At 50.1% G+C, this 12,577-nt stretch overlaps 1 protein-coding gene across 10 annotated transcripts in view; it reads left to right on the top strand.

Annotated features, from left to right (window-relative positions):
* The window catches only part of LOC141749696 (uncharacterized), a 45,472-nt gene that overhangs the window by 9,042 nt on the left and 23,853 nt on the right, over positions 1-12,577 (top strand). For 3 of the 10 annotated variants that reach the window (XM_074603617.1, XM_074603618.1, XM_074603619.1), the window contains exon 1: positions 9,509-12,474. The exons of 4 other annotated variants lie outside the window; for them this stretch is intronic. The gene's annotated coding sequence lies outside the window, so the exon portion shown is untranslated. Of the gene's footprint in view, positions 1-9,508; positions 12,475-12,577 lie in introns of those variants that run through there. 3 more of the 10 variants (XR_012589461.1, XR_012589459.1, XR_012589458.1) reach the window with 2 other exon arrangements.

Here is a 12,577-nt window from a genome sequence, read left to right as displayed (position 1 = left end):
TAGCAAAACACACCCGTAACTTCTCCTTGTGCTGCTAAGTTTAAGAGCCCAAATAAGTCTCTCCCAGCTGAGACGTGTCCCTGGAGTCACCTTGTGTGACTTGTTGACCTCAGTTGTTCTGGTAAAAAGCCTCAGGGCAGGTTCTTCTCTTTTCTTTACCTCTGCCAGCAGTCAGGAGCATGGATGTCCCCTGCTGCTGGAGGGAAGGCTATGGTTTCATGGGTGAGAGCCTCTTGTTTGAAGTGAACCCTACTTGAGGAGGTTTTACACTAGTTATACAACTTAGATGGTGTTCATCTGGTGTACAAGTAATTAACCCAGTGATTAAGCTGAATAAAACTGACTTGCTTGCTCACTCTCCCTTACAAGCACTTTGTTTTCCATCAGCAAGTTAGCACCAGCCAAGGGCTGCAAAACCAGTTCTGCCGCTCTTTTACAGGAAAGGGATCGCCACAAATACCAGATTCTCACCAGGCAGCGTGGTGTGAATCAGAGGTGTCTGCTGTCGCCGCGGTGCCACGCAGCAGCTTTGGCTGCTCTTGGCTCCACAGATGAAACAGCTTTTGCCTTTGCCTCGTCTGGTGGTGGAAGGTGCAGAACGGGGAAATCCGGAGGTGTCCAACTTTAAACCTCTACTTTTTTTTTGCTGGCGTTCCCATAATAACCGTTGAAAAGCATTAGTTGTATTCTGTCCGCCTGAAGCACTTGCCTGCAGGATTACTGGAATACGGTAACCCCCGTGTCCCGCAGCGTTTCTGTAGGCTTGAAAAATGGCGTGTTCCTTCCTGGGGAACGTGGGCTGTGAGCCTTGGAAATGAAAGATTGCACGGGTCCTGGGTTTCCCCCTGCCCGTATCCTGCTGAGCCGTGATGCTGGGGGACTGCCCAGGCCGGGGGACAGGCGCCGTGGTCCTGCCAGCCACCAGCGCGTGGGCTTGGACAGCCCCCTAATTACCCGGGGGTCGTTATTGATGCAGGTGATGCCCACTGATGGGAAGCACTGAACTGGCCTGATGTTGCTTTCTAGAAGCGTGGAATCGGTTTTAATGTGATGTCATTTATGCCTTAATTAATTTGGCCGTAGCCATCCTTGCGTGTCTGGACCGAAGCCCAGCGAGGGGCTGCAGGAATCTAGTGGGAGGTGTCCCTGCCCAGGGCAGGGGGTTGGAACTAGGTGATCTCTAAGATCCCTTCCAACCTGAACCATTCTGTGATTCTGTGAACGTTTGTCGCAGGAGCCCACGTCCCGCAGTGGCTGCCGGCAGGTCCTGCAGGCAACCTGCACCTGCACCTGGCTCCCTGTGTCTCCTTATGCTAATTGTGATTTTTGCATATATAAGGGATTATTAAGCAGCTGCTAGGTGAAGGGCATCCACACAATTCCACTTTTGAGAGTGAGAATACACTAGAAGTCTGAAAACTGAATTTAGTTTTAATCTGGAGAAAACTGAGGTTTATCAATCTCCATTTATCCTGCTCCTGCCTTCAACAGGCTTTTGGATATAGAGTTAAAGATTTCCAGAGGGCAATAAAAGCTAATGGCTCCCAGGCAGGCTGTAGAGTGGAAAGGTTACATTGCTGGCTCTATTTAATGTCACCGGAGCAGCGGCATGGCACGGAGCAGCTCTGCTTCGCCTGCCAATGTGGCCACTGTGGCCACTGCTTTCTGCTCGGTGCTCGCCATGCCAGGCTCTGCCGCTAAGGAAGGGGCTTATAGAATCATAGAATCCTAGAATGGCTTGTATTGGAAGGGACATTAAAGATCACCTTGTTCCAACCCATCTGCCATGGGCAGGGACTCCAGGTCCAGCCCTGCCTTCTTGTTTAATAATAATAACAACTTTGCTTCTGATGATTCATTATCATACCCACCTGCTTTCAGTGCACATTCAGAAGTTATTGCTTATCACCTACATCTGTGTTTATCAATGTATTACGTTGTGGTTTAAATCCTTCCTCTGTCGATGTATGCTGTAGCATGTCTGGATGCAGCGGGCTCCGGTGAGGTTGGTGATGATGGAGGTGGCTGGAACTGATGAAGCCAAGCTGATTTTGTGCCCCTGAGGAGAAAAGGGTGACTGCAAGCTGCATAAAAGACAGCAGGCAGGTGTTTTAATTCCACATGTGTTATTTGCCCTGGGGAGGGCGATGCCACCTCCGCTCCTTGTCAGCAGTGTAGGACGGAGGATGGACCGTCTCCCCCAGCCCGGCAGCACCGAGGCCGCTGTGCCCACCAGGGTGTTGAACTGCGCGAGGAGGAGCCAGCGTGTGTTCATGCCGAGATAATTATCGCACCAGAGGAGCGATTAGATAGAGAAAAAGGATCATCTTATCCGCTCAACCCTTGGAGTTCAGCCCCTGGGAGGAGGCCAAGCAGCTGCAGTGCGGGGGGACCCCGGGTCAGGGATGGCGCTGCTTGATTTTGCCCCTTCGCCGGCACGCACTGATTTCTGCATCCTGATATTTTCGCCTCCCTCTTAGGACAAAAAAGGCATGGCCAGAAGCCTTCTTGAGGAGGTCAGTAAACATGGCAGCGTCCGTTCCATTCTGAGAGTCTCTTTTCTGAAACAATAAACAGCATTGTACAAAAGAGCTGACACTTCCCACGCAGCCGTTGCATCATCTTCCTCTGAACAAGTATTGTGGTTAATAAAAATGTAGTGTGTGACAGGCCGGCGATAACGAGCATGAATACGGGAGGTCCCTCAGCACACAAAGGTGCTCTGGAAGAGCTGTCTCTAAATGAGCTTTGATTTATATCAAATATAGCGTGAATAAAAGTGGCTGGTGCTGTGCAGGAAGCGTGGTGGGCACAGGTAGTACCCGCAGCCAGCCTCGTGGAGGGACGGACTATGGGAGCTGCTTCAGGGGATGCTCCTGCCCCTCCGGCTGGATTAATGGAAGACCAGAAGCTGGTCTGAAAGCAAAGGGCAGCCTGTTCTAATAGTGCTGCCGAGGTGTTTCCTTGCAGCAACTGTGCTACTTCATATCTAGCTGTGTGAGTATGTGCCCCGCAGCTGTAACTGCTTTTATTAGTTCCGATAGCTGAAGTACGGAGCACTGTAAGAAACTCATGTGGGATTCCCTGTGGCTTTTTTTTCCCCCCCCTGCTTATCTTTGCTGCTGCAATACAGCAAGGAAAAGAAAGCTGGTTTTTTTTCTCCTGAATGATGGATCAGTGGCAATGACTCAAATGGTCTGTTATTCCTCATGACCAAAGTCTATTGGGGAGAGCAGAGCAAGAGTCCCTTCCCTCTTGCCTTGGAGAGAGTCAGCAGCAGCACACTCATCATCTAAACGTCTGCAGCCTTGCTCATCAGAGGTAATGAGCTCTCTGGTGCCTCCGTGGTCTTCTGCAGAGAGCTCAGGGTGGACATGTCCCACAGCTCTCCCACACCCCAATATAGGTCTAGGCACAGAAGAATACCCATCTTTGAAAACGCTGCCTTCTCCGCACTCGTTTCAGCTTTGCCAGTCGTATACAGTTGTATGTATGGTTAATATGGTTGTATTTCCTTGTATGATTCATGCAAGCTCACCTCGAGAAACACCAGCCACCTCTGCCTGGTGCCAAGATACAGCATTTCACAAACACTTGAAGCTGGAATCACCCGCAGAACAGCCGTTCCCCTCTCTCCTTCCGAGAGCTCCTGCCAGCCCCGGGCATCCCTCTCCAGCTGGCACATGCAGTGGCACGGTCAGCCAGGCTGGCAGGAGAGGAGGGATGGACTTGCGGTCACACGTTTTCCACCAGCCACGGCGCAAATCCCCGGGTACCACACTCCCGCCATCCACACCCCGAGCTCTCCCCGCCTTGTCACCGGCACTGTTGGCTTCAAATCTGATTTGTTTTCTTCTCCGTTGAGCAAACTATGGACTTAGGAGCTAAGGCAGGTTTTCTTGTGTCAACAACCCAGTCTGCAAGTCTTCCTCGTGTGGTGATTTCCTTATTTAGAGGGAAATTGCCCGTCTGCCGCCCCGTGCATCCCTCGTGTGCGGCGCGTGCAGGGAGCGGCCGCTGTTTGCGAGTGCAGAGTCACTGCTGCTATTTCAAGGCTCTGATCCCCCAGGTGAGTTTCTCAGCTGGGAAATGGCTTTATTTTTTGACATCATGTTTGCGTAGTGAGCCAGCCTTTCTCTCTCCGAACCACCCTCGCCCCTCATTGGGTGTAGCCCAAAGGAGACGGAGCAAAATCCCAGTTTCACCCCAGTGGAAAGGGGCTTTGCCGTTGCCTTTAGCAGCATCACAGCTCACCCTGCAGCGTCCACTGGATGGAAGAAGGATCCTCAACAGGACCTGGGAGCTTTCCAGCTCTCCTCCTTTCTTCTGAGCAAAAAGCATTCCCTAAGTGCTTTTCCTCCTGCTAAGCAAATTATTTAAGTTTTTGATACTTGGCCCATTTTAAATGAAGTTTTGGGTTCCGCCCTGGGTATAACATCCAGCTGCATGCTCCAGCAAAACCAGGCCCGTGACCTTGATTACGGGAATCACGTCATTAGCTCGGGTTTTGTTTGGGATGTTGGAGAAGAATAGAGGATGCTGTCTGCTAGCCAGTATAAACAGAATCGAGACGGTTTTAGAAAAAAAAATTAAAAAGTGTATTTATTTGTTGAAGTACATCTTCCTCCCTAATTTATCTTGTCTGTTATCCTTTGTTTAGAACCAAGAGCATACACGAAATAAGGGACAAAAAAGCCTGTGTGAGTGTTTAATGATACAAGTTTTCTCTATTATAGTTGGCAAACTTGCTTGAAAACCTCTGTTCTTTTGCCGTGGTAGGAAAAAGAAAAAAATATCCCTGGTGGCTGAGACTGTTTTTTTTATTTAAGAGATGCAGCTGGAGTATGGATAAGCTTTTGGACTGGGAGTCGTGTCTGTAGCTGCTGGTGGCTGTACGCTCTGGGCTGTGGGAGTCCTGGTCTTGGGTCTCCCTCAAGTCCAGGCAGAGGGTGGACCATTGCCCTTGTTACCTGAAATAAAAGCCCTCGAAACCAAAAGTAATTTAGAGAGAAGATACTGCTTTATTCGAAGTTGAGTGCTAGGGAGAAACCCCACAAATCTAGCACACCTTTCTGGGGATATTCGCCCGTTATTTGTACACAAAATATTCTCATTATTCCGCCTACCTAATACATAACTCCACCTAGGCTTACATATTCATTAGATGACCGAATAGTCTTGTTGCCCATGCGTATCAAGTTTTGCTGCGTCTGCAAAACACTTCTGTGCAAGCGTGAGTGTCTCAGTGGTCATTTGGGTAAGGAGACCCTTCCTCACATTATCCTTTTAAGGTATTGAGTCATCTCAGGACGGTAAATGTTTGCTGTAAGTTTGCCAACTTAATAAGGATGGTCTTTGAAGTAGCCATAACTCTGTCCTAATTGGTATAGGAGTACATACTTGGCGTATAGAAGAACCTTGGAGTGATTAACTACTTCTTGTTATTCCATCCTTGGTGATTAACTGCTTCTGGTTGTCTCCTCATTATCGCTATCTGTAACATCAGCTCAGCGAATAACTATTTCTACACAGTAAGAAGGTCAGTAATTAGCTATTTTCTCACACAGGAAGAAGGTTAGTAAGAAACAATTATTTTAGAAACAAAACAGAGGCCTGTCTTTGGTAACACCCCGTGCCCCCTCTCCTCATGCCCTGCTTTCCCTTAGAGGGCATTTGGGATGGGCATTTGGGCTGGACTTGGAGCATCCAGGTCTCCATCCCAACGGAGGCAGCTGGAGAAGCGGAGCCAGGCTTGCCAGGTCACTTTCTCAGTTCACTCAAGGCTGGCTGACCTTGCAGACCTTGCAGCCGTGTTTCTGACCCTGTGCGTGCCCTGAGATGAGTTTTGCCTTCCCCATGTGCCCTACGGTCCCACTGCGGGAGCTGGGCTGGTGCTGCTGGGCGCTGGCAGTGACTGCAGGGATCTGGGGACTTTCAAGCTATTTTGAGCCCGATGAAGGTGAGCCCAAAAACACAACTGTATTATGGCCTTGAGCAGGAAGGACTGGAGCTTCCACGTGAGTTTTTTGTTTGTTAGGGCTTGTAATGTTGACATGTTTGATTTGGGCACATACCTGTGATTGTGTCTGGTTTCCTCTTGGTGCTGCCGCTCCTGAGAAGAGATTGCATGGCGATGCGGAGACAGCCCTGACGGCCGAGGCCGCGTTAGCAGCAGCTTTCCTTTGCTGCTGTTGTGATCCTGGGAAAAACACCCTGCTAAGGAAATTTTAAAAAAAAAAAAAAGGGGGGGGGGGGCGGCGGAGGGAAGCGTAGGAAAAGGAGAAAAAAAAAAAGGAAACAAAAAAGGATGAAGCAGTATTCTGCGTTGGCTTCAACGTTGGTTGGAAGGAAATCTAAGGTAAAAGCAGGGAGAGCTGGCAGGAGGCGGGCGAGGTGATGGACCTGGGGTTACCGCTGCTGGGTCATTGATAACTGCTGCCATGATCTGATTGTTACCGCTGATAAGTGTGTCATCAAATCCTGTCCGGCTGATGGCCATAAGGGAATGAGAAGTCGCTCGGTGCATGCGGGTACCACAGCGGGCGGGCAGGACCCCCCGCTGCCACCATCACCGTGGCTCTGCTCCACGCGCCTGGCCACGGAGACGGGAGAGCCTGTATTTAGCAGGAATTAGGGAGTGAATTAGAGAATAAAAACTCTGGGGAGTACCCTGGGAGTAAATCCCGTCGTTGGAACGAACCAACCCAAACCATGGCGATGAGGGTCACTGTGTCAAGGAGCATCCATGGGCGCTTCACACCCATGGGGGCGGGAGGTGCCACTGGAGCCATAAATAAGCAGTTGCCGTGTGCCGCGCGGACCTCGAGTCAGCAGGGTGTGAAATATTGCTCCCCAAAACGCAGGGCGAAGCAGCAGAGGCAGGCGGCTAATGGGCTGTGCCGGGCAGGTCTGAGAAATAAAGCAACAATCCCAAACTGGGGCACAAACGCGTTCCCGTTTGCCAGAAAACTGGCAAAAACCCCACCCCACCCTATTTTAATTCTCTTACAGAAAGCTGCGGCAGCATTTAACCCACTGAAAATTAAAAACATCGCTAAGGGAGCTTTCTTGGAAAGCAAATAATGGCTGCAAGGAAACGGTTATGTCAGAAATTCAGTTTTCTGCTAAAAAAAAAAAGGCAGATTGACAGAAAGGTTTGGCTCGTCCTCATGCTTATGCGGTGAAGTGGGCAGAGCGCTTCCGACCCAACTAATTGCAGCCTAATAACAGTCGTAATTTTGACTGCTGGCCTATGTACAGAGAAAACTGCTCTGGTGTCCAGGTATTATAAAATGCACTCATAAAAAATTGGAACCATCTTGCTAAATAAATCCTGCTCTACAGCATAGTAAGTTGCTGATGGAGATCTATTTGATTTAATTATGACTATTTAACAAATCTGGCTGGTGCTTTGGTTTTGGAGTTGAGTTGCAGCCAGTATTTCCTTGACTTATTTATATAATTTAGCTTTATTTTGGTCTTAGTATTTTAACCCCATAATAAGCCTCTCAGCTGCCATGTAGAGCATCTTTTCTTGTCCCAGGCTCCAGCGATAGGAAGAAATGGCTGAAGTTAAGTGCAACTTGCAGGCAGCGAGGGGAAATTAAAGTCTTCCCATTGGGTATATCTAACAGCCTTGTAACGTAATACATTTGAAAAGAGATATTCCACTGGGGACGCCTTCTGAGGTGCTTAGCCGTAGCTTTTTGCCTGCTCTCATCTGTTTCCAGAGCACGTCCCGCTCCTGGTTTGGTGCTTGTCTGGCACCGACTCTTCGGAGTCACTCCCAACCTTCTCTGGTTTCACATCTTCAGCTCTTTTCTTCTGAACCTCTTTGATTGCCCCATAAACATTAAGGAAGTGGTTTAATATGCACCTACAGGCTAGGAAAAATGTCAGTATTCCTGTTTTATAGATGATGAAAGCGCGGAATAGAGAGGAAGAGCAAATAGTGGCTAATCTTCTGCTTTAAGCATCGCATCACGCTTCCTGTTGATACCGAGCGGTTCCCTGATGGCCTTCATTATCTTGTTGATTCACATGATTTAGGTGAATGAAATTATTGGGAGTTACTTAGCTAGACACTCAGGCGGCCTAGATGCTTCCATACTCTTGGTTTTGCTTTGTTGCCTTAATTTAATTGCTAGAACGAATCAAGCCTCAGTTAAGGTGATAATTAGATATTCAGGCATTCCTGAGATGAAGCACTATTCCTACAGAAATTCTGAGGCAGCTAAGAAATAAATGGTGTGTTGCATGGGGAAAATGGGAGCTGGATGCTGTTGGGCGTATGGACATACACGTGCACCGCTGACAGGTTGCGCAGAAGGAGCTGGTGCCCATCATCCCCGGTAGCCTGCAGAAGTGGCGACAGGCTGGGCAACTTCTGGGAGCTGTTGGAGGACAGGTTGAGAGAGTTGGGGGGGTTCAGCCTGGAAAAGAGAAGGCTCCGGGGAGACCTTGGAGCCCCTTCCAGTCCCTCAAGGGGCTCCAGGAAAGCTGGGGAGGGACTCTGGAGCAGGGAGGGGAGCCATGGGAGGAGGGGGAACGGTTTTACACTGAAAGAGGGGAGATTTAGATGAGAGATTAGGAAGGAATTCTTTGCTGTGAGGGCAGAGAGCCCCTGGCCCAGGTTGCCCAGAGAAGCTGTGGCTGCCCCATCCCTGGAGGGGTTCAAGGCCAGGTTGGACGGGGCTTGGAGCAACCTGGTGTGGTGGGAGGTGTCCCTGCCCAGGGCAGGGGGTGGCACTGGATGATCTTTAAGGTCCCTTCCAACCCAAACCATTCTGTGCTTCTATGAAATATCTACCAGGAGCAGATGCTGAACACACCAGAGGAGCGTAGGAAGTGCCTGGGTAGGGGTTTCTTCAGAGTCAGTGTTTTGGTGCACGTTGGCACACACAGGGATTACAAGCCTTTTGCATCCTCGAAAAATAGAAACAAACCTGCTGGGAAAGCAGGAGAACGTGTGTCTGTGTGCTGGATCAGGCCCACGTGGCAAAGGACTGCAGACAAAGGAGTGAATGCCACGAAGCTGGTGGAGGCTTCCAGCAAGGCGCTGGTTTTCCAGCTCACCTGCTGGTGTTTGTGATCCTGGCGGGTAGCACTGGAGGCATGCTCCTGTGGTTAACTCCCTTGATGTGTGCTGCTTTCTGTTTCTGATTAATTGTTCTCGTGTAACTGTCTTTGAATTGTCTTTTGCTTTCTGCTGCGCCTTCAGGACCGCAGGGCTGAGGTCTCCCTGCTCGCGGGGGGCTTCGTCTGTGAGAGCCGTGGGCGATGGCTTTAGCTCATCCTCATCAACATCTGTATCCTCATGGGGTATCCGGGCTCTTTTAGAAAACATGACCTTAGGAATTGCATTTGCTACTGGGAAACGCCGTGATAAACATATTAAGGTAATTAGGTAATAAGGGAGGAGGATGGGCTTTACTCCAAATGATGCAAATCTGTGCGGGGGGGTTTCATGGGACAGCGTGGCATCGCGTGAATTTGCAACAGATGCGTTTTGATCAAAACCAGAAGAACCTGAAAGTATGAGTCAAGGCTTTATCACGCGTGAGGCTGACTCGGGTGTTTCTGGGGGCTGCAGTAGCTGCTGGCTGTGCCCTGTCCCTCCTGCCACCCTGCCCAGCCTTTGCAGACGGGTGCTGCTGGGGGACGGGGCTGAGCCCGGGCCGGGAGCTCGAGCGGCCAATATTCAATGCTATAAAGGAATATTGAGATCGAGCCACCTGGAGCTGGAAGGGCATCATCGGCGATGGCCAAAGCTTTGCCCAGCACGTCTCTCAGGAAGCTGGAAGTAAAGGGTGGGTGCCCCAGGTCTGTGGGGCCGCGACTGCGTTGGCAATTCTTGAGATTTTTGATCCATCAACCAACTACCCCAAGCACTGGGGGCTGCACAGACCCTGACACCTGTTTCTGCATTTCAGTTTGTTGATATTTTATTTTCTTTTATTTTATTTTTGGTAACCACAGTGTGTTTCCAGTAGCATCACAGTGAATTTCTTATGGTAGTGTTCGTACCCCAGTGATGTCGTGGCTAGTTTTTCTGCATGGGAAGGGTGTGCGGGGGGGATTGCATGTGCTGGGGGGTTACAGCAGTGCAGAGGAGCTGGGGCTGAGACCATTGTTATGCACTGGTCATTGAACTAGAAAGCTCTGGGTTTTGGGGGAGGCTTGGTGGCTGAGTGGTGTACATCCAAGAAGAGCAGATTTTGGGTTTGCAGCTGGTTAAGGTGGACAAGGAAGCAAGTTTTGGGGGATCAGCTGAGAACTAGGCTCTCCTGGTCGATCCTCAAAAGCAAACACCTCATCCACATCTTGCAGCCTTCCAGTACCTAAAGGGGGCTCACAGGAAGGGTGGGGAGGGAGTCTATCAGGGAGAGTAATGATGGGATGAGGGGTAAGGGTTTCAAACTGAGGGAGGGTAGATTTAAATTGGATATTAGGAGAAAATTCTTCACTGTAAGGGTGGTGAGGCACTGGAACAGGTTGCCCAGCAAGGTTGTGGGTGCTCCATACCTGGAGGTGTTCAAGGCCAGGTTGGATGGGCCTTGGAGCAACCTGGTCTGGTGGGCAATGTCCCTGCCCAGGGCAGGGGGTGGCACTGGATGGCCTTTAAGGTCCCTTCCAGCCCAAACCATTCTGTGATTCTATCTCTGGAAAGGGGCTGTTGGCTGCAGGCTGGGCCAGGCTGCTTCAGGAGCCACTGTGGAGCTTTTCTGGAGCTGAGAGTGTCAGACGAGGGTACACATGGAAATCTCTCCTTGGCAATGCCCCTGACCTTTAGGTTTTAAAGATTTTGGGCAATTTTGCTGTGAGAAAGCCAACGGCATACACCTTGATGTGAGAACAGGAAGAGCTTGAAAGTAATGTTTGCATACTAAAAAAAAAAAAAAAGTCAAAGAATCAAAGCAGCAATTGAAAAAGGGAAGAAAAACACTTGAGTACATCAAATGTCTGCTCGTGTTTGATGCTCTGAGCACAAGTACGTTCTCCCTCCACCCTTCCCTTGTGTGGTTTATTAATAACCTCTGAACTTGCGCGACATGGAGAGCTCTCCAGGGCGGGGAGCTGCAGCCCAGAGCTCAGAGCAGCTCCGGACCCCACGAGGTGAATTAACACCTGGGAAAAACCTCCAGGAGAGACTCCTCATCGGCAGCCATTGGGACGTGACGCTGGTTCCAGAGCCGGAGTTCAGCTGCAGCACTCCCTGCAGCGCCGGGCACCCCCAGCCTGCTCCAAACCTTCGCTTAGTGCTTTATTAACGTGCAAGAGCGGAGGGTTAGAGGTCAATCCTCTGCTGCTGTAAACTGGCATGTGTAGGCGTAATATCAGCACTTGGTTGATCATGGAGTCATTTAGGTTGGAAAAGACCTTTAAGATCATTGAGTCCAAGTGTTAACCTTGCACTGCCAAATCCACCACTAACCCATGTCCCTCAGCACCACATCTGCCCGGCTTTTAAACACCTCCATGGATGGTGACTCCACCACTTCCCTGGGCAGCCTGTTCCGATGCTTGATAGCCCTTTCAGGGAAGAAATTTTTCCCAGTATCCATCCTAAACCTCCCCTGGCGCAACTTGAGGCTGTTTCATGTACATCCAAGAGCTTGGGTACCACCATGCATGAACTTTGGGTACCATGGGGTTCAAGCTGGAGAGCTGTAGGGCTGCCAGCAAACAGAGCTTCCTGCACTTGGCAGGATGTTGTTATCGTACATCCGGAGCATGCGTCTGCTCGTGCACTAACGCCCCGCCAGCGTCGTTTCCTCCGCCTTCCCCTCTGCTTTCAAGCAGTGCAATAACTCAGCCTTGGCACATACCAGGGGCTCGGTGAAGTCCACGGTAGGATGGGGAACCCAACGTGGACTCAACAACAGCCATAAAAATGGAACAAAAATAGCATTGTCTTCAGTCCCCAAAGTGTGTACCCAGTGGGAGCTGCCTTCCCGTGGGGAAGCACTCAAATCCTTACCCTTTTAGCTCTGAAGGCGCTGAGTCTGCACTACAGAGATAGTTTTTGATGGGCTTTTGGTAAATAAGCCAGATCCCCACCTCCCAGCCTGCTCTCCCCGCCCTGGGAGCTGGCACCGTTCATAAGAAATGCTGCAACTGGCCCCGGCAGATAGGCGCGATGCCAAGACAAGATGCCTTTTGGTTGACCTAGGAAGAGTAAAAATGTTGGGCTTAGTATGGAGAAAAAAGACCTACTTGGAGGAAGTTATGAAAAAAAAAATAAAAAAAATCACACAAATGCGCCTGTGAACTTGGCTGCTGTACAGCGGCGGTGCCGAAAATAGCTGCAAAAACCCGAGCTGCGTCGTGGTGAGCAAAGCTTGAGAGAGCTGCGGCTTCTGCCGAAGTGTGAGGAGCAGGGCGGGGGACACAGGAGGAAGGTGATGCCACATCTCATGGAGAGGGCTTGCTCTGTCCTGAGTTCACCTGCTCCAGCGTCTTGCGCGTGTGAAGGTCAGCTTGCTTTTATTGGCTTGGTTGTAGACAAGTTCAAAAGGTATTTGCATGAACTTTGAAAAAAAAACAACTAACAATACAAATCATAAGCAAACGAAAC

Source organism: Larus michahellis, chromosome 11, assembly GCF_964199755.1.
Source record: "Larus michahellis chromosome 11, bLarMic1.1, whole genome shotgun sequence".
NCBI lineage: Eukaryota > Metazoa > Chordata > Aves > Charadriiformes > Laridae > Larus > Larus michahellis.
Note: the sequence above shows the minus strand (reverse complement) of the source record. Positions and strands in the feature narration are given on the sequence as shown.